The sequence below is a fragment of the Triturus cristatus genome, chromosome 8 (assembly GCF_964204655.1).
Source record: "Triturus cristatus chromosome 8, aTriCri1.1, whole genome shotgun sequence".
Classification (NCBI taxonomy): domain Eukaryota; kingdom Metazoa; phylum Chordata; class Amphibia; order Caudata; family Salamandridae; genus Triturus; species Triturus cristatus.
In genome coordinates this window covers 546,185,011-546,207,327 of record NC_140591.1, presented here as the reverse complement: position 1 = coordinate 546,207,327, position 22,317 = coordinate 546,185,011, and positions in this window count along the sequence as shown.

Sequence of the window (22,317 nt, the reverse complement as noted above, 5' to 3'; positions counted from 1 at the left end):
TAACATGTACTTTGAGCCTTTGGTAGACGAACATTGTTCAAAACTTACATCATCCAATGGGGCAATTTTAAGCTTTGCACACAGACTGGGTCGGTGGAGCCCGGAACAGATCATGACACTCTATGGGTCCATCACTAAGTCAAAGGCCCTATACGGGGCAGAGGTGTGGGGATTTACGGATGTGACTAAATTGCAAATCGAAGAAGACAAGTTCCTCCGCCGAATTCTCAGAATCCCAAAATCCACCCCTGCGGACATTGCTCATCTTGAACTGGGGATGGGCTATATCTCTGACGAGGTAAAGATCCGACCAATTACTATGTGGACAAGAGTATGGACTAACCCAGAGGCGGAATTAACCAGGGAAATTGTTAAAGACTGTTTGCTAAGGGAAAACGCACTTGAAATTCCATGGTTGAAATATGTTAAAAATACCTTGAAAAGTATTCATCAGACACATTTGTTCTTGGATCATACGCAGATTACAACCATGTCTAAACTTATAGTAAAGAAACTGTTACTGGAAAACTTTGCAAGTGCTAGACTCAAAGTGGGTCAACTTAAGAGAACAGTAACTGCACATGGCTTGGTAGCAAACAGGGCAGGCATGGAACCATATTTGTTTTTAATGCACAACCAACAGGACAGATTTTTAATGTGCCGTTTTAGGCTCAATCTTTTACCTAACATTTTAGCTTACCCCGCGGGGTTCACCACAACGATTGAGCAGAAGGGTGCCTGCGGCTGCGACAATAAGTCTCCGCAGGACACCCTTCATTTTGTACTTTTATGTCCATTTTATCAATTTCCAAGGCGCCGCTTCCTGGTCCAAATACCGAAAAACCAGAAAATACGCCAAGCAAAAGCAGCCCTGTTGTTTTTACAAAAAGCAAATGATATGTATACTCTCTATGCTATCTCAAATTTCCTAAAAGTTACTGTTAGACTTAGGAATACAAGGAACTAATATAATCGTATTTACATGTCCTTTCTGCCCCTGACCCACAAATCATGTCCCTAGTATATGTTTTTAATCCTTCTCTTTTTAAATTGTTGAAGTTCAGGAATGAAATGTGATAAATTTTATTGTTATGATGATTTTTAATTATCGAAATAAAAACGAACTGAACTGAACTGATCCTTGTCAATGGTCTACAATGAAGTTGCCAAATATGTACCTTCTGGTGCTTCATTTTAACAGACTCTTAGGGTATTATTGCAAGTATGGTGGTCCACAGCATCACCGTACTCGTGATGGTGGTCTTACCACCACAGGACCACTGTGTCCGCCGGGGATCTAGGATCCTGCAGCAGACGCACAGCGGAAGGGGGCAGCAATATGCTGGTGGTGCGGCTGTGGTAACACCGTGCATATTGCTAATTTCCTGTCCATCGCCCCTTTCATGGCTGTGAGACTGCCATGAAAAGGGTGGCACAGAGGCAAATAAGCCGCTCCTGAGCCTGGTGTGCATGCAAGGGGACACATCTTGTGTCCTCCTGGAATCGCACCCCAGTTCCTGCAGAGTGTGGCATGCATGCCACACCACGCAGGAATGTGTTGCAGGCACTGTCACGGCAACGTCTGCAGTTAAGGCTCACCTATGAGCCTTACACAGCCACCACCACGAGGCTGCTGCAGCACCGCCCGGCTGCCATGGATTTGAGTTTTAATCCAGCTGGCAGGCACTCAACGGGCTTGGCGGTCCTCATGTCGGCGCAGCATTGGCAGGCAGACAAGAGGATCCTGAAACTCATAAAAAAGGCCCTTTGTCTTCTTGGGCAGTGAGCAGATACCTGGATTACAACATTTTTAGATCCAAGCCATCCTAGTTGATTCTTGATGAGATGATAGACTCTCCTAGTACAAAGTAGCCTTTTGTTAGTATCAAGCCTTCACAGACACCTTTTCTTTTTAGTCTTTCATCCATAGTCACGTTTGTTATCACCGGCAGATACTTGTCTGGGGTATAATAGTCTGTTTTTTTATCCTCCTGCACAGCTCCTCACATCCAGATCTTGTAAGTAGCCTTTTCCTTGTGCAAGGGTACACAGTGAGTGGACTTCTTCCCTCATGGCAGGTTCAAGGCAGCTCTTCTTTGTAAGAGGCAGAACTTCCAGGTATTGGTCCTGAAACTAGCAAGGGGAGTTTGTTGTCATAGACCACAACTATGGATCAGAAAAAAATGTTTTGTGCCAACTGGTGTGCGACCACTGGCACTGGTCAGTGAGAAATATATAGATCAATTGCTGGGAGTTTCTGTCCCATTCTTACATCTCGCTTGTAGAGGAAGATTTTGTATACCATGGTCCCAGTTCGGAAACTGGTTTTAGGCAGGCCCTATCTTTTTGCATATTTCTCCTAGACAATTCAGTCCATGATCATTGTGGCCTAAAGACAGCAGGAAGGAGGGGTTGGAGCTCCTTGTTAAACTGATTAAAGCAAAGACCAGACAATGAGAGATATCCTCACTAGACTCCCTCTCCATATGTTGTGTTAACACTTCTGTGGAGGAAAAGAGTGAGAATGTTTATACAAGGACTACATCTACATTTCAGAGGGGACCCATTGTCTCCTAATCTCCACACCTAACAGTCTGATCTTACTTCAAAAGATTGCAGGAATGCTTTGTGAGAGCCATGCAAGTCACATTGCTGTCTGGCAGGCTACCTCGAAGCTCCATCGTATATGTCATTTGGTCACAGGAGACTCAATAACGATTCCTGACTGCATCATATAAACACAGTGCATGCCTATTACTCTGTTTCTGCTAGACGTATGTAGTGTAACTATACATCTGGTATCAATGTACCAAATGCTTGGAGCGATGGACTTTGTAGTTAGGAACTAGCTAACATTTTTGAACAGGGGAAGGAAGCAGGTAATTCACCCTGTGCAGACAAGAAGTAAACGGTCTGTTGAACAGGTAGAATCAGTCTCTGCCAGCACTGTCAGTCCTCGAAAGCCAGGTGAACTCACATGCTCACTCTTAGTAGAGAGAGGGGGACATACATATGGTATGCACTTTAAGACCACAGAGCCAATGGGTCGTAATCTATTTACATGTATGCTCTCAGAAAACATGTGTGATTCTCGTATGTGCTGAGAAGGCAAAAATAACTGAGAAACACTATAGGAAACTCAGGAAAGGGGCACACTCTTCTGAGACATGCAGGATACAATTTTCACCCAAACACAACATTTTCCTTTTAGTTCAGACTTTTAGGCATTCATTGGTTTTGTCAAGAGAGCAAACATGGAAATACAACATAAATGAGGTTAACCCACATATATTCCTAAATAAGACTATATTTACATTATCAATGCCTTCTGAACACTTAGATGTGCATGTAACCTTTGATCGAAAGTCACAGATTCATGAGAGTCCAGAGGTGCACACATGTTGTGCACCTCTGGAATTTCACCCCTGTTCCTGCAATGCATGGCATGTATGACATGGTGCATGCCACCCCATGTAGGAACGTGCTGCAGGTGCTGTCACTGCAGGGGTCTGCTCCTAAGGTTCTAAAATGCGCCTAAAAGACTACCGCAGAGACAACGCCACAGCTCTATCCACCCGCCATGGATGACACTCATAATCCGGTAGGCGGGTGCACTTAGGGCTTGGCCGTCCTCCTGTCGGAGCGGCTGTGGCAGGGCAACAGGAGGACCGCCAAACTCATAATAAGGCCCTTAGTGTTTCTGTTAATCAGTGCCTCTAGAATTCATTTTCTCATTTACCTCTAAATGTTGTTCCTATCTTTACTTTTATTGAGCTGAAAGCCAGTGTCCTGTTAGCACATTCTGTATTATTTTTTAGTTGAGTTGGATGTGAAATTACCTATTTTCATTCTGTGTATTCATAATAATCAATATACTTTTTTGTTACCTCTTCATTGCACTTTGTTGATAGTAGACATGTTTCCATATCCCTAACTGCACTTGTATAGAATGCATTATTATAATTTTTTAATAAATGTGTGTTAATTTTAAATTGGGTTTTTCACTTTACTAGCTTTTATTAATCATTGCTAGAAGATGATTAAATAACGTATAGTGGGCAAGCACTACGTTTGTACATGAAAGAGGCAAATATGTGTACTCCTTTTGGACTGTGTAAAGATTAAGGGCCCAATTACCATGGGTCCCTGCTTAAAAGTCAGAAATGCACTCCCATAATTTTACTCCTGTGTATGAAGCAATGTCAGACTATTCAGGGAATCACTCCTTTAAAAATATCACTGTCATAATTTACAAGAAATAGCAGCAGTCATAGAATTTACAAATGCAGGATGTCCACCAGGTTGAAAATTGCACATATAGCACCTTAAGACAAATATGTAGTTGACATTTAACTTTTTGTCCAGATGGAAAAGATTTACCCTGCAGAAACCCTTTCTGTTGAAACTATAGTGCATGTTGAAGGCATGGTGCCAAGGAGCATCAGCACTGCGGAAGTGAGCAGCAGTGTCATATCTTAGTGAATTGGCTCTGGTCTCCCCTCCTAGAAATGTGCAGCAACTTTAGTTGCTGGGCTGCATTGTGCTATAAATTAGTAATTAGTGACTATCCCCTCCATACTTCTGTGTAGCTTTGCATGCATGTTTCAAATGAAAGCACTGTAGTACTCCTCTACTCAACGTGAGTGATTCGGAAGCAAATTTGGATTTAGTACGAGCAATTAGAATCCTCCACTTCAAAATCGTCTTATCAAAGTCAACCTACTTTATCTGACCAGGTTTAAATTTATGCCTCGAATGTTAGTGTCAAGTTCCTTCCCCATGTTTATTGCAAACTGATAGTAATGTCACTGCTGCTTCCCCGATGGGACGACTGGGAATTGTAGTTCACTCAGCATGTGCGTAAATAAAGTGCTCCAGTGCTGGATGTGACAAAATTAAAACCACTGTTGAATAAAACTGTGGGAAACATAATGTTAGAGAATAATTATACTCTTCTGATACATTCACATTAAACCATTGTTCATCAGAGTCCAGGTGCAAAATGATATATATAGGAAACATTTAAATCCCACAATATATATAATTTTATTGGTTAGAGATTATATACTGTGTTTGGCTGGAATGTTGATTATTTGGCAAAATGGAGATTTCTTGTATGTGTGTCAAGACACACAGCTCTGTCCATTTATACAATTCATCACATTATTCTTCTTTTGCAGGATTTTTCTTTTATATATGTGGCCCATTCATCACATAGTCACTCATTTTCGTGTTCTACTTCAACCACTCCATTGGATCCTCATTTGACTGCAGTTAACAATAATATATATTGGACAATATTTGCTATATTTTTAGTAGTTATAGTGGGAAGTTCATATATTCTGTCTGGGTAATCCCACTGTATGTATTCCTAGGAGAGGAAGGCTTAATGTATTTTTCATGTCCATTTGTTTGTCTCCCCTATTGTACTTTACAATAATCATGTGTTCAATTGTTCATCAATCTTATGCCAATCATAAAACATGTTTATTACTTCTGTTTCCCATTCTTACCAATGCATGAGTTCAATTGTCTCTAGGCTTGGTGAGAGATCAATTTCACCCAAGATGTACATATAGCTCCTCGTCCTGATTTTAATGCATGGGGTGTTTGTTTTCAGTTCAAAAAAGCATTTAGATTCCAGCTGGCAAAGCTGTAGTGCTAAATTCCCTCCTCTTGGTAATTTCGTAACACGATCGCTCGCATAGCATTCCTGTTTTTTTGCCGATCACTGTCATGCTTAATCTCCAAATGTTTCGCCATAGCATAAATACTATCCTGGTTATTAATTGCCTGTATGTGTTCAAGGATACGTTTTATTAATCAACAGGTTGTGCTCCCCATGTACTTGAGTTGAGACGGGCATTCCAATATTCCCATATCTCGTTTTACATGTGAAATGATGTTGAATATTTTGTGTAAATCCCATGGTTATCTTGAAATAAGTGATGTTTTGGCCACTTTGCATGCTTTGCAGTTTTTACATTTCCAGAAACATAGTTGTAATTTAGATATTTTTTCACAATATTTTTGTCATTGATATTTGTGTTTTTCATATTTAAGTATAGAATTGCAATATGTATTGCCAATATTTGTGTAAGTCAATATTCTTTTTCACAATAAGTGTCAAACAATCAGGCAGGTGCAAAATATGGTAGTGCAGTATAATCAATTCAAATTACGCAATTATTTTGTCCTAATTATATCTGAGATCTGAGATAGTCTAAGTAATCATTTTGCTGATTGATTTGCGAGAATTTGCCATATCTCAGCATTGATAGAATTTGCTAAATGTTTCTTATTGTAGTTTCTCAAAATGCTGTGGTCCTCTATGCCTTCTTTTATTAAACAGGAGAAATGTCTGTTCCCTCGCAACTCAAGAGTGGAACCATTATATTATATGCCTTTTTTGTTCTCTTCAATTAATGTTAACTTGTTCACATTTTAGGAAGCTTAAGCTTTTTTATTAGTAATGTACATACCTGTCCCTTATTTTCCCTTAACATTGCAAAAACTCAGATTCTCATTGTCTAGCTCTTAATTCTTTCATTTTCATTTCTAATTACCTTCACTCTAGTTACTCAATCTTAGAAGTACTTTTTAATGTTGATGTTTAAACGAATCAGAGTTGTACTGATTAATGCATTAATGTTGAGGTGGTAAAAATATTGGAATATTTTAGTCCTCACTTCATGAAGCATTAATGAGAGTAGAGCTTAGTTTATAAAAGTATGATCTTGAGAGAATCAATTATTTTCTTTATTAGAAACATAAATGAACATTCTTACAAGAGGAATTTTCACCCATTATGCAAAGAAATTAATATTCATTTTTGGTTTTGATGTCATATATTTGGAAATAAATTTCTTGCAAAGTATATAATCGTGTAGGACCTTTAGTACAGACTAGTTAAAACATGCTGCTGTACAAATTGCGAATCTCCAAATGGTGTGTTCTGATTTTGTCATTTAGGTCTCGCTACCCAAAGACAGCATGTGTCAAAGTTGTGGTCCCTCAGATGCTCTTTTGTGTAGGTATTGAGTTTTGCATTTTCACTGGCAAAATGGTAAGCATATTTTAGGTGAACATGATCTCATTATAACCTAATGTTAGTATTCTTGTGCATGAATAGAGGTGTCACATACATGTACTAATGCCATTATACGATTGTTCAAGTTTGTTCTCATTCATGTTTATATTTAAGTCTCAATTAAAGTGGTGGAAATGGGATTTCTGGTTGGCTAAAGCTTGCGCAAAAGCCAGGCAGAAACCACCACTCTAGTCAGGGCAAGGAAGTTACACGCCAAAGATAACCCCCACTCACCCCCTTGGTAGCTTGGCACGAGCAGTCAGGCTTATCCCGGAGGGAATGTGTAAAGCATTTGCGCATCCACACAGCAACAACATCCCAGGCACACCACAAAAGGAACTCCACACAAGGTTATATCAAAAATAGCCTTTGTATTAACATAACACATTAGAATAGTAGGCACATATTATATATGGTGCCACCTGGCACTAGGTCATATTTACAAGGGATTATTTACATATGACAGGGCCACCTGGACCACTGTCAGAACCATCACAAAGTGAACTTAGTAAATGCAGAACATGTCATTATCATAGAACACCACCAGTACCTACTGGTAATCACTGTACGTAGCATCGGCCTGTAACATAAACTACATTATGCACAGCATCACATCAGGCGCGAATTACATTCTGCGCCAACCTCACCAGCATAAACACATTATGCAATCATCTCACAAGTTTAAACACCTTAGACCCTAACCTACTAAGTATAACTCACATTAGGGGCGTAAATCACACAGTGAAACATAATCTCACTAGCATAAACCATAATATGCAAAACAACCTCATAATCACAAGAACCACATTTAGAGGTAATAAATAGGGTGCGTAAATCATACTACATGAATTACATTTCCTAGCACCACATAATCACCTTAGGGCCTGGCGCCCTACAAACCTCCCAGTCCCCCTGGCCATCTAGCCTTCTCAATAAGGGGGCTCAAATTCCCTGTGTCCCGTATGTCAGGGCGTGCTGCCTAAGCAGCGAAATTCAAGGGTGCGCAATCTGCGCAGGCCTAAACGTAGCAGCTGGCATTAAGTGCTGCGCAGCTGTGAGAGTCCGGGGCAAAGGAGTGCATCTCACTCCTGACTCAGACATGTCACCCAAAGAAACAAATGGCCTAAATGGTGCAGCTTCCCACTACTTGCTGGGCAGCTTGTCTCTCAAAATGAGGCCTGGCACCCCTGTGCCTTCTGAGTGGGTCCCCACTGGGACTCTCTAGGGTAAATCTGCACAAGACATTGCAGCTGCCTGCACACTCGCAGGGCAGCTGGGATCAGAAAAAATGCAGGCACCACTGTGCCTCTGGACTCAAAGTGCCCCCACACGGGGAAAAGCCTGGGCCCCTCTGGGTCCTCTATAAAATAATTATAACCATCGTTGGAGCCACATAGGCTCTGAAACAACATGGCCCACATTGGAGCAACCCCCTATCAGGCAGGGGCCGCTCAGAAATGGCTCAGTGCCTCACTCGGAACCCACACGGGCACTTTAAAGCACCTCAGCCCCATGATACGGTCATGTCCCCTGCCCAGCCCTCACTCACCGGGCTCCTGCGCAGGGGGGGACTTCTCCTCTTATCTCCCCGGTCTGCTGGGGCTCCCAACCGCACATGGGAATCCCGCTCCCTCTCCTGACTTGGGCGCCTTGGCTGGCTTCACCGGTGCAGCAGGCGGGGCTCTCTCTCAATCTTGAGAGACTCGCTGGTGGCGGCTGCGCTTCTCTTTCGCCCGGGCCCCCTCCTGGGACCCGGGACTCTCCATCGCCACACGGGGAGGCGGGGTAGGCTTCCGACCTCTCCAGTCCGTCCCGGCGGGGGGTAGGCTCCCGCTCGGGTTTCCAAATGCGGCGCTTCGTTTCCGGCTGCAGGGTTCTTCCCCTTCCGTCCGCTAGGCCCCGACCACAACCAGGTGGGCCGCGGATTGCAGCGATTTCTTGGGCAGCGGCAATACGGGGTAGGCTCCCGTCATTTTAAAATATGAAGCAGGGTGGGCTCCTGCTATAAGGATAACAACGTAAGGGGAGTGGGCACCCGCTAGTAAGCTATGAAAATAAGCGGGGTGGGCACCTGCCGCTCTAGAAAAGCGACCAGCGGCAGAAGCGCGGGGTGGGCACCCGCTCCTCTGGGCACCACGGGGGAATCCCTATGATGGGGATTCCCTCAGGCAGCAATGCGCTGCCCAGTTCTGCAAAGCTCCAGCGCTCCCCTCACAGGGGAAAGTAAAGTACAGCGCTCCCTCTTTAGAAGGATTCAAAACAAAAGCGCTCTCAGGGAAAAACAAAAGCGCTCCTCCACATTAAAAATACAGCGCTCTGCTCTGTAGACAAAGAAATAAAGCGCTCACCAGGTGCTAGGAGCCACAGCTCCTTCAGGAAAAGTCCAGGACAGGTTTCAGGGGCAGAGCTGGGCCACTGCGCTGCGTTGCAGAGAGGTAGTCCAGGCCGTGCCCCTTTTTACACCTCTCTGCTACACAGCTCTGTGGCGCTTAATGGAGGTACCTAGTGGGCTAGTGGGATCCTCAGGATTCAAGGGGAGTTAATCTCCCAACTTAAAATGGCCACAGGGCGTGTTTACATGGTGATGAAGGGAGGGGACGGAGCCTGAGGTGACGTGTGCAAACACGCTCTGTGGCGTGTTTTAAGTAGGGGAAATAATTGCCCTTCAATCCTGAGGGCTCCTGGGGGCCAACTAGACCACCAGGTGCTTCCAGTAGGTGCCACTGCGCTGCGTTGCAGAGAGGTGGTCCAGGCCTTGTCCCTTTTTACACCTCTCTGCAAGGCAGCTCTGTGGCGCTTACTGGAGATACCTGGTGGGCTAGTTGGACCCAAGGGACACTCAGAATTCAAGGGGACTTTATCCCACAAATTAAAAAGGCCACAGGCCGTGTTTGCACACATGTCACCTCAGGCACCCCCCTCCCTTCACCAGTGTGCAAACACGCCCCATGGCGCGTTGTAAGAGTTAGTTTTAATTCCCCTGCCCTATTATGTACTAGGGTCTTACAGAGGAGGTCATGCTAATCACAGGGGTACCCCAACACATAGTTTTCCCTAGTGTATGTAGGTGTTTTCACTGTATTCTAAGTGTCTTTTAGCATAGCACTGGCTCTAGGCCTGGCTAGTCAGAGTCAGTTACCACCAGTACCCGTCTGAAAAAGTGGTGGGCACAGGATGATTTTGCAACAAGGCCTCTTTCTGCTACTCTGTTGGTTCTTTCTGCACATGTCTTGCTTCTTCCTGCAATTTTCTTTGTCTTTGTGGACTTCTGTTGCCTCTTTCTGCATTTCTTTTGCTTCTTTCTGTGTATTTTTTCTTCTTTCTTCACATGTCCTACCTCTGTAGGCATAGTTAGAAACTAGCATCTGAAAAACCTTTGAAATTCACTGAAAAAAACAAAGGTTTCAGACACGTTATAGTTAGAAATGAGCATTTAACAAACCTTAGAAATTCACTGAAAAAACTATAGGTTTCAGGGGTGTTATAGTTAGTTGGACATTTCACTCGTACAAAACCATTAAAATTCCCATGTTATAGTTAGTTTAGCTAACTATAACTCGCGCCCCCGCAATGCACTGCTGATGACATCACATATTACATCACTCATGACATGGTCAGTGACATCACTGATGACATCCCTGATGACATCTCAAATGACATCACTGATGACATCACTGATGACATCATCCATGTGATAATTCCATGCATCTTCCCACACCTTAATATAACTTTTGATACACCCACTCTAAATTACAGACTGCCATTCTCAAAACCATAGACACTCCAAGACCTAAAACTACATACCGCTCACTGATTCTTAAGTCTACACACACATCCACTCACTCACCCGTACAGTCACTCATACTTACGGTCACTCAGTACAGGACTATCATAGGCACTCATACACCTATATAGATACTCACACACCACCACTCATCCACACACCTAGTCAGTCATGCAAATATTTAATCACACTCCCATTTACTCACCTATACAGTTATACACACACCAGCTCACTTACTCAAACAAATACTAGCACATTCTTACGCTCTTATACAATCACTGATACAAGCACACACTCATCCATACAGCCACTCTCACAATCACACACTCTCACTTATACCCATTTATTTACTCCAACACACATATATACTACCTTTCCCATATGTACTGAGATAGACATTCACTCACTAACACACCCATACACACACTCACCCACCCATACAGTCCATCACAGATGCAGTCTTGAAACCATGCACCCAGTGAATCAACCACTCACACATCTATGCACAGAGTTACACACACCCCACCCACACAAACACTCAGGCACCCATACAGATACTCAGACAACCAATGAATAACTCATATAGACACTCATGTAGTTATTCACGAACCCATGCAGCCGCTTACATACCAACAGACAGACGGATACAGAGATTCACACATTTCACTCGTAAAAAACCAATGAAATTCCACGTTATAGTTAGATCAGGTAACTATAACTGGCGCGACCGCAATCCACAATGTGTAATTTCAGATGTCATCATTGATGTCATGAGTGATGTCACTGACCATGTCATGAGTGATGTAATATGTGACGTCATGAGCAGTTTATTGTGGGCGTGCAAGTTATAGTTACCTGATCTAACTATAACTTGGAATTTCATTGGTTTTTTACGAGTGAAATGTACAGCTAACTATAACATGTGTGAAACCTATGGTTTTTTTATTGAATTTGCAAGGTTTTGTACATGATAATTCCTAACTATAACGTGTGTGAAACCTATGGTTTTTTCAGTGAATATATATATATATATATGCCAAGGTTTGTCCAAAAGGAACGAGGCCGCACACTACAGAAGGTTGCCTCCAACAGAAGCTTTATTCACGCGTAGAGCTGGCACTCCCTCCGGTCCATTTCATTCTGCCTGACGCGTTTCGGGCCGCATCAGCCCTTGTTCACAGGCTGAAAGTGAATAATACACCAGCTTCCAAATCACCACCATGACTGCATGCGATTTCTTTTCAAACCTCATGGTGAGGTCTCGCAGGTGAGTCCGGTTTCTAACAGCATGCTGGGACATGTAGTGTTTGGGAACCTTCCGAAAACATTTAGTTTAAGCCCTCCAGTGGGTGTGTAGTATCCAATTTCAAATTAATGTTTGTTTGTTTATGGGCTCTCCAGTGATCCTCCGGACATCAATAACCGGCTCCTTTTACCTTCTATAGCCACCTCGGGGCTGCGAACAGTTCTGTGCCCCTGCAGCTCCATTGAAAGTTGAATGGCGGTGCGTAGCCTCACGGCGGGACAGCCGTAGAAATATGCCAAGGTTGGTCCAAAAGGAACGAGGCTGCACACTACAGAAGGTTGCCTCCAACAGAAGCTTTATTCACGCGTAGAGCTGGCACTCCCTCCGGTCCATTTCATTCTGCCTGACGCGTTTCGGGCCGCATCAGCCCTTGTTCACAGGCTGAAAGTGAATAATACACCAGCTTCCAAATCACCACCATGACTGCATGCGATTTCTTTTCAAACCTCAGGGTGAGGTCTCGCAGGTGACTCCGGTTTCTAACAGCATGCTGGGACATGTAGTGTTTGGGAACCTTCCGAAAACATTTCGTTTAAGCCCTCCAGTGGGTGTGTAGTATCCAATTTCAAATTAATGTTTGTTTGTTTATGGGCTCTCCAGTGAGCCTCCGGACATCAATAACCGGCTCCTTTTACCTTCTGTAGCCACCTCGGGGCTGCGAACAGTTCTGTGCCCCTGCAGCTCCATTGAAAGTTGAATGGCGGTGCGTAGCCTCACGGCCGTAGAAATATGCCAAGGTTTGTCCAAAAGGAACGAGGCCGCACACTACAGAAGGTTCTACCGAGGCACAAAATGCCTCCTCTATTTCTATGAAGCTTATCTCCTTAAATAAATCATTCATATTATCAGAGATGTTCCTGTTGCCACTCAAGTTGATTTGGACATGTGTGCTGCTCCATTCAACATTAAATCGAATTCTCCAGCTAGGATAAGAGTAATTTCAGTGTGACCGTCCACTTTAGAGCCAATCAAATTATTCTGATCTTAGATGTTTGTATAAAGTGCGACTACAGTCATAAAATGTAATCTATCTTACCTTTCATCAGGTTGCATCTGCCTACTATTTTTTACCAGTAATATCAAAATGAAGGGACCTTAAGAATTGGAGGGTAACCTCATAATATTTGGAAGGTGATGTCACATGTATTTGGGTACTGTAAAGTTGTAATTTAAACCTTCCAGTGTCTCTCAATGGTAGGTCTATTTCCTGTATGATAAGAATATCCTTTTTTCTCAGGTGTTTAAAATGTGCACATCCATATCCATTTAATAGGAGGGTGTTGGAAGCCTCCTTGAGACTGTAATTGTGATGGCAGATATACTGCTCGTGCTCTTATGCACGGCCAAAGTTGGCATTCGGTGGTCCAACCCACTCTATCGGCTGTTATGTGGCGGCAGTTCACTGTGTGGAGCTTTTTGCATTTGACCCAGATTTGTGACAGGAGGGAAATAGCAGTAACTTTGTGGTCTGTGTGGCAGTGACAGCATTTGGAACATTAAACTGTAAACGGCGGCCTCTTCAGCCAAGCCCCATTGAGTTGATCTCCGCCCCTGGCCGCCAGCACTTACTCAAGGGGAAGCGGCAAGGAGACTGAGTGCCCCAATGGGTATTGGTGGAAAGCGGATTGGAGTAACTGCCACAGTATCTTCTTAGCCCTGGGAGGCAGGTGGAGGTAGACATGTGACAGTTGTACTTGTTGTACACACAGTGCAGGAGAGGCACAGGCCATTGGTGAATTCAGCGGTAAATCAACACATGAATTGAAAGGAGCAGGAGGACAAATGAAAGAGTATAGGTGGCAAGAGTATTTACTCTAACACGGCTGGCAAACAGGAGAGAGGAGGTAAGTGTAGAGGAAACGTAGATGTTTTAGGCAGTTTTTAAGCAGACAATTAAGTCTTTGGAGCTAGTGGGGCTCGACCGCTGGCGCACCTTATTTTTGACAACAACTGGCTGGCGGTCTGCATATTAGGCATTTCGGAAGACTATAGGATGGCTCAAACTAAATTTAAAGCACAATCTAGAAATATAACAATGCCTGAAAAACGAAAATAAAGGGCAAAGGTGGCAGAGAACCAGGACCTAACTGGAAAATCCATGGATCAGTGGGGGACACGATTATTTTATTCCAATAGGGAAACAACGAAGATCTTTAGCTGCACTGCCCATAATTTCTCTGTGGATCGAACAGCATCTCAGAAACCAAAGTCATAAATGACTTTGGGACGCAACACTTTAAGAAGAGGCAAATACAATTAGAAACAACATCATCTAGAGACAATCGAATAAATGAAGGAGCATTTGGCAGTGAGAATATTGCATGCCTAGACCAATGTGAATATTGATTATGCATAACTGATTTAGATCTGTTGGAGTGTAACAAGTCCTTGCTGGACCTGAGACTCTCTTTCTCACCCCAGTTATTTTTACCATAATTATATAGGATTAGGCAAGAAGAAACCCCAGAGAGTATTGGGAAAATGGACGCAAGTACTAAGGTAAACCTTGATGTAGGGCCAAAGATATATGACACACTGAGATTAAGGACCGGGATGGCTAAAAATGGACTAGAAGAAGTAAACCAGCCTTGGTCCTCAGTCATGGAAATGTCAGCCTGGCCAATGAAATCCTATTTTATGTCAATATTGCAAAAAACATTCCAAGGCATCTTTGACATTTTAAACTCTCAGAAGTAGTTGTTGTAAGGTATTGCAGCTCAATTAAGAAAAATGAATGAACGGATGCCCATTCTAGTTCAACCAGTGGAGGAACATATGGAATCTAAGCCAGAGAAAGAGAAAGAATGAGGCATCGAGGTAATATGTAAAGAGGGTCCCACAGAAGTACATATTTCCAGATTTCTGATGCTGATCAAAAAGACAAGGAACTCATTATATATAAAAGGTAGATGCCTTGCTCAAGTAGGTCGAATACAGCTTTAATGAAAAATCAGAAAAGGCACTAAAGGAAAAGAGTGAACAGATTGGAAAAACGGAGACGAAACAGATAACAAATCCATTAAAGAAAAGGAGACGGAAGAGGGCTCAGGCAAAAAAAAGAAGGGGACAAAGTGGGGTGTAAGAAATTGGGTTACTGGTTGACATGGGAGTGAGTATTGTCAAGCAGCAACCACAATCCTTGTCAGGGTAAGGCATTAGCAAACCCAGAATTAACCTGTGCTCACCCCCTTGGTATTTTGGCACAGAGCAGTCATGCTTAGTTTAGAGGCAATGCGTATAGTATTTGTGCAACACTTCAAACAGTGAAAGCACACCACAAAAAGAGCCCACAACAGTATTAGAAAAATTGATTGATGTTTAATAAATAACAAGACAGAAATGACAAATATCCAATTAGTAGAACTAGAGATCTTGAATTTTAAAATGTTTCTTAAAGATAACGCCAAAAAGTACAAAATGCCACCTGTAGATATCTGGTCGTGCTGGACCAGGACAAAGTCACAAGTTGAGGCCAACCACGATGGAGCGTGGTTTGGCTACAGGAACCCAGTTAGGTCCACTGAACAGAGTACCTTAAATCCTGGTTTTTGGAGCTTTGCGTGGATCCACATCGAAGATGCATCACACGGACAGAGCAAAGTGATGGTTCTGAGATGCAGTAAAGCTGCAATGTGAGGACCTGTTTGGCAGACTTTAATGCGGAGTATAGCATTGTCGACAATCTGCCATCAATGAGAGATGAGAGGGCCTGTACTGCAGATGCATTATGTATTGGCAGTTCCAAAGGTGTAGCAGCTGAAATGGAGATGCAAATCTTTGCAATGGGTCCAAGCTATGCAGTAGTGGAGATGTGTTGGCTCCGATCGGGATTACGCCACGCAGCAGAGGAGATGCATCTGTTCCCATGTATCCATAGAGATGGATAAAGCAACTTAAGACTTCTGTGTAGCTTTCCAGGTTGGCTGGCTCAAACTGCACTGTTGCAGGTAGGGTCTCAGACAGTGCAGTAGTACGAATGAGGGTAGATTTAGAAACACAAAGAAGCCAATCAAAGAGAATAAAAACAATGAATCAGTCTCAAATTATTTATGTGAGGTGGTATTGTAACATAAAATCACTGAATGACACTGCACAAACACGAGTTCAACACTCACTGCTGAACACCAGTATAAGAAACTGGGTTACTGGTTGATTGTGGTGTGAGCTCTGGTCAAGGAGCAAACACAAAACTAGTTAGGGTAAGGCACAAGCAAACCCCAAACTAACCTGTGCTCACCCTTATGGTAGCTTGAGACAGAGCAGTCAGGCTAACTAAGAGGCAATGTGTAAATTATTTTGATACACTTGTAACAATGGCACAGTGAAAACACATAACAAACAGAGCCCACAACAGTATTAACAAATTAAGTGACATACAAGTGACAAAAACAACAGAAATTGGAGATAGTGAACTTAAATAATTTAGGTAAAGATAGCATCAAAAAACACAAAGAAACCCCACCTTTGGCTATCTGGTTACTCCGGAGTGGGACAAGTCACAAGTTCAGGCCAACCGTGATGGAGCATGCTATCTCTATTTTTGAAGGGCAGGGCTTCAATAGGGCGACCCAAATTCTGGTCACCCTAGATATTGAAGCCCTGTATACTAACATCCCCCAAGATGATACCATTGGGGTAATTTCAACCATTCTTGATGGGGAAGACCTGGCAGGAGCGAATAAAAGCTTCATTATGTCCTGTATTGAAATGGTACTTAAAAACAATATTTTTTTATTTAAGGAAGATGCATAAATCCAGGTCAAAGGGACCAGCATGGGGGCTACCTGTGCTCCAAGTCTAGCATGTCTCTACGTAGGGAATTTTGAGCAGATACATGTTTTTAATGAGATGGCCCCATATTTTGAAAATATTTCCGTCTGGCACCGTTTCATAGATGATAATATTTTTGTTTGGAACGGTGCCAGTAAGGAATTGGAATCTTTTTTAGAGTGGATTAACCTGGGTGATCCAAACCTCAAATTCACAGCACATTACAGTAATTCAGATGTGGAGTTTTTAGATATAAGAATTGAAAATGTGGTAGATGTTTTACATGTTGAGCTTTTTCAAAGCCCACCCACAAAAATACTTTACTTACCTACAACAGTAATCACCCGCGATCTCAGAAAGATAATATTCCCTTTGGGGAGTTTCTGAGACTACGACGAAATTGTACCACGCTCTCGGATTTCCATCACCATGCGGAAGTCTTAACGAAGAAATTAAAAGCCAGAGGGTATCCGGGCAAGATGATCAAATACTCATTAAAAAGGGCAAGATTCTACAATTGTGATTGTTTACTAGAGACCAACAAAAATAAGAAGGACAAGTCAAGTGGTAGAATTGTTTTTGTCTCACAGTTTTCAAATATGAGCAATCAAATAAAAAATATAGTGAACAGAAATTGGAAAATTCTAAACTATGAATCAAACAATAAATTAGATAAACCGTTATTTTCGTTTAGACGTAACAAAACCATCCGCAATTCCTTAGTGAACACAGACAAACACACACATGAAATTCAGACCACACTAACAGGAGAGAGAGCAAGTGGCAACCATTAATGTGGTACGTGCTCCGTTTGCGTACAGTGTATTGAAGCCAAAAGCCTAACATACAATAACAGAAAATTATGGGCCAAATCTTTGAATAACTGTCACAGCAAAAATGTCATCTATCTCTTAATTTGTCCATGCGGACTTGGATATGTAGGAGAGACAAGTAGAGAACTTCGTATTCGCTTGCTGGAACATAAGTCAGCTATTAGGATAGGACCAAGAAAGAAAATGCTCCACTCACAGATCAGTATTTGAAATTGAATCATGATTGCAATCAATTTCAATGGTTCATTCTGGAGAAGGTGATAATAAATAGGAGAGGAGGGGACTTGAATTCAAAAAGGAAAAAACGTGAACAATGGTTCATGTGCCATTTGAACACAGAGGATATGGGACTTAATTCCAAGGAAGTTTGGATGAGTATCATTGCAACATAACTATAGTGCCGCATTGTAGAATATGCTAGCAGGTTATATAACACTCAGAAATAAAGTTTAATGTAATAGGAGGTTGGAGGTCGAACTGATAACTCGACATCCGGATTAGGACAGTTGAGATATCTCATTAAGCTCCTTCTGTTAATAAGGTGTCTGGTAATCAACTATGGACACGATCCAAGCTAATGAGAGATTGAGGAGTGCCCCCCACTCTGTCAATAATAAGTGATTTTAGATAGAGTTTTTTTCAGCGAGTGATTAATAAAGTTAGGTACATAATTGAAATAAAAAAAGAGGCGAAGGAAAAGAAAAAAATAGGTGGGGCAGACCCGTTAAGAGGGTGTGAGCTAGGAGTAGAAGTGAATAGTCACGGTCCACTTTTTTAGGGAGAATTGAGCGCCAATAATGGTGTTCTTTCCCCCGTTTTTCGTGCTATTCGATCTCATACATAAGAAAGTCTATATTTTGCATTAGAACATATATTTTTAGATATATCACGTGGGTCAATCAGACATATCATCATGTGCCCGCACGAACCTAGTGTAACTAACAGAGTCAGCACAAGACTAACAATACCAGAATATGTGCCACTCTTAAAAGGAATTATTATTTTTATTATTTATCAAAGAAGCGGCGATTCTGTTTGAATTGCATGGCAGTGATGAGCAGGGGCCAGACATACAAATAAATCGGGTTAAAATGATAAAACATTACCCCGTAGAACATCACGTGCATGCAAGGACCAATAGGAGAGACGTTTAGTGGGGCCAAATTGAAGCACACGATAGTGATTAGCACAATAGACATCGGAGCAACACTTCCGCATTCACGCAACACGCTGCACACCACAAGGTAAGACGAGGATTATGCCAAATAGCGGGTTAGCGGTTCCTGTTTACTTTACTTTTTAAATTACATCTCTCTATTTTAACGAACACTGAGGAAGAGAGAGTCAACATTGATTGGTATTTTGTAATTTTTTTAATCTTAGGTTAAGGCGGTGCAATAAATAGGGAGGATAGTCACGGACCTCGATATCCCCCTGAGATATCCGGCAAATATAGCAAAGCACGCACGAATAGGAACGGCATTAACTTCAAGGTAGGCATGCGCTTTGAATGTCCTGCGTAAAGGATGGCAGAGCTTAGAACAGTAAATATTGGAAGGGGATTACCGAGTGTCTGTGTTTTATAGATCGCAGAGATACGCAGCAAGCTTGGATAAGGCTCACAACCATTAATTGAGGAAGTGAGAACAGACTTGTATCGGGCGAGATAAATGAAGGGTAAAGCAAGATTGTATACAGGTGAGAACTCTTTAAAACGGACAATATAAGTCACATATATTTAATGAAATGTGGAGGTAACGTTGAGGGATACATACTAAACAATGCTCGAATATGAATGTGGGCAGGTGGATAAATGATTAGGGATATATATGGATTGTAGGCATGCAATGGGAGAATTTATGAGGAGTAAAAAATGGATATAATTGGCAACATGTAGAAGGTGAAGGGTACCACAATATGATCTGGAGGGATTCCCATTGTAAGAAAAGAAGTGTCATCTTTGAAATTAGAGTATAACAAAACACTATCAGGATAAGAGAATAAATTATGCGTAGCAATTGGCAACTGAATATAGGATGTAAAATCATGAGATTAATGAATGATAAATGGAGAGACATGTGAACACATTAGAGCTCAACAGGAAAGGATGCAATCAGTATAAGGAAATATCAATTTAGGTAACTTATGTATATATTTACCTTAACACAGGATTGAAAAATTGAATATTGAGATTGAGAAAACTTCTATCAATGGTCTTGATAAAGATGGTGGTATAAAGAAAGCCCATCGAAACGCGTTGACGCATAGAGAAGCACAATCAAATGGACTGGAATAGACTTGTAGAGAGAAATGAATGAGATATCTCATGAGCTGTACAATTAAGATTCTTAGTCGGATGATGTGCAATATATGACAAAGTGTATTGTCTTTTTATGTCGTGTTTTCTCTGTTATGCGGGTTTATAATGGGGGGTTATTGATTGTAATATTAATTAGGCAATAATTTATCCTTTTTGCCGGTCTCTCCCCCCTGTCCCCATTTGCTTTTTGTATTGATGTTGTGGAGATTATATGTTTTGAACAGTCCAAGGAAGGGACTATAATAGGGGTTGTTATTAACCCCTTGTGTGCCACGCCCTTTCCCCACCCTGTGCCGGCCGTTGCATTAGCAGGCGGGGTTCATGACGAGCTGGACTCGTCATGGGCAAAGCGCAACCGCGGCCCATGACGAGTCCAGCTCGTCATGGGCACAGAAGGGGTTAATATGATGAAACATATGTTTTGTACACAATAAATTTAAAAAACTTTGTTTTAATGAATTTTATTTAGTTGTGATATTTGGTCATTGAAGATTATTTCAGTGTAAATTGATTCAAGGGACTGCTAGTTGAGACTTGTCAAGAGTACCCTATTCCCTTGAATATTACAAGGGGTCTCTCTCTATATTTTTTATATACACTTCTAACAATGGCACAGTGAAAACACATAACAAACAGAGCCCACAACAGTATTAACAAATTAAGTGACATAAAAGTGACAAAAACAACAGAAATTGGAGATAGTGAACTTGAATGTTTTAGGTAAAGATAGCATCAAAAAACACAAAGAAGCCCCACCTTTGGATATCTGGTTACTCCGGAGTGGGACAAGTCACAAGTTCAGGCCAACCGTGATGGAGCAAGGGCAGGGTACAGGGACCGGGTAAGGTCTGCTGAACAGAGTACCTTAAACATGGTTTGAGGAGTGTTGAATGGAACCGTCTCAAAGATGCGTTGCACAGCTGAAGTAATGTACAGGTTCCGAGATGCAGCGAGGCTGTGGTGCAAGGTCCCGTCTACATCAACATTGAGGATTTCGTTGATGAGGGGTTACGAAGCACAGTCCGGAGTTGGGGATTTGGGGTCAAACGTCGGGATCCAAGGAGTCGCGAGGCTGTGATGCAGCGTCCAGCGTCTTCTTCGAGGCTTCCACCGATAAGATGCAAGGGCATGTGCCGAAGATGCGTCACGCAGCGGCTGTTCTAAATGCAATGTGGGATGCGGCAGCGATGCCCATTTTGAAATGGGTGCAAACCATGGAGCAGAAAAGATGTGTTGGCTCTCTTGGGATTGCACAGCGCAGCAGAGGAGATGTGTCAGTTCCGCTGGAAGTTGGCAAAGCACCCTAAGGCCACTTCTAAGAGTCCACCACTTGGCAACTAGAATCACAAATAGCAGAGTCTAGTTGCAGACGCAAGGTTGTTGGAAGTCTGTTATGTCCCTAAGGCTTCAGATCAGGATGCCATTCAACTAGCCCTTGGAGTCACTCTGGGTTCAAGAAATGCAGTTCCAGTCCTTCTCACCCAGGCAGTAGGTCAGCACAGCAAAGCAGGAGTCCATCAGAGTGCACTCTAGCAGAGTGGTAGTCCTACAGCAGCATAGCAGTTCTTCTTCCTGTTGGAGTATCCATAGATCTAAGAGCGTACTAAACAGTTGGTGTCTGAGGTCCTGTTTGTGTTCCCTGGTGCCTTGGTTTTGGAAGGTGGGAGAAGCTTCTGGACAATGGGCCTGATTATGAGTTTTGTGGATGGGATACTCTGTTGCAAGTGTGATGGATATCCCGTCTGCCAAATTACAAATTCCATAGGATCTAATGGAATTGTAATTTAGCGGATGGGATATCCATCACGTTTGTGATGGAGTAACCCTGTCCTCCAAATTCATAATCAGGCCAAATGTCTTTGATGTGCATGGAATTTCCCTCCCCCCCCCCCCCCGCCCTGGCTCCAAGCTGGGTGAAGTGACAATACAGGGTCATTAGACCTTTTGTGTGAAGACAGGACACTACCTATTCAAGTGTAGGTGGGGCTGTGTCCAGTTCTTCCCTCCTATCCTGCCAGCAATGGCCTATCCAGTCACATCTAGGTGCCCATTGTGTGTGGCTGTCTATGAGGAATACATAAAGCCCAGTTGTCAGCTACACCCAGGCATGTTACACAGGCAGGCTGCAGGCGCAAAATGTCTAAGGCAAGAAAATGTCAACTTTCTAAAAGTGGCCTTTTTTGGAGTTGTAATTTAAAATCTGACTTCAGCATA